A 992-nucleotide genomic window follows, 5' to 3' on the forward strand; every position below is an offset into this window, starting at 1 on the left:
CAGCCAGTGAGCGGGAACCGGTCTCCACATGGGATCCGAACCCTCGGCGGGAGCACCGCCCTCTCCAGCGTGCCACTGGGCCGGCCCCAAAAATGATGTTGATTTAAATTTTTTTTTAATGTTTAAATCTTAAAAAGACTGTATAAAAGTATCATTAGGACGATATGATGCGTTAGGAGAAGCTGTTTTGGTTTTTCAGAGTAGAGTGTGGATGGGCAGCCACACCAGTCCCCAGTCTTGCGTGGAACACACACATAGCAGAGACTCTCTTCACCAGCTCCCAGGGCTAAGGACACTCACTGTCTCTCAGTAAATACGCTGGCACGGGCTACTCTCTGCCAATGCTCCTGAGAGGAGAGAGGTTGAGTGGTCAGTTTATGAAGAGTCACTTTAGTTGTTCCCAAACTTGTTTATGGTAGTTGTGCTTGTAATCAAATTACATATTTTAATTAAATATTAAGTGAACCCATTAAATATACATAAGAAAAGAGAGAACCAGTTGTATGAAAACTAACAGATGCTTCAGGAAAGACTTGATAAAGGCAAGTCACTAAAAAACACATTTCTGGCCAATTAGGTGTGGGTGACACAACTATAGAAAATGTGGGAAGAACCTAGTCTAGAAGAATTCTATATTCAAAGTGCTTTGCAAGTGTCTAAGATTTCTCTTCATCTTAAGGAAACAGAAATTGGAAGTGACAGACATACATTATAGATGTGGTTTATGAAAGAAGATGTGCAACTCCAGTCAGCAGACCCATATTCAAAGAATAGGCCCTGGTCCTACATCAAAAGAATAGCAAATGAATGTATTTATCTGTTTCAAGTTAAACTAAAATGTTTAAGGTATGTATCATTTTTTGATTCCCTGTCTTAACCTACTTTTAAGATTAACCAATCATGTCAGGTACAAGGACTTCAACGGCTCTTCCCGGATTCTAATCTTAAACATTAGGTTTGCTTTGATTCTCTTCCTCAGGCTAAGAGCACAC

Source organism: Galeopterus variegatus, unplaced genomic scaffold, assembly GCF_000696425.1.
Source record: "Galeopterus variegatus unplaced genomic scaffold, G_variegatus-3.0.2 Scaffold439, whole genome shotgun sequence".
In the NCBI taxonomy this organism is placed as follows: Eukaryota; Metazoa; Chordata; class Mammalia; order Dermoptera; family Cynocephalidae; genus Galeopterus; species Galeopterus variegatus.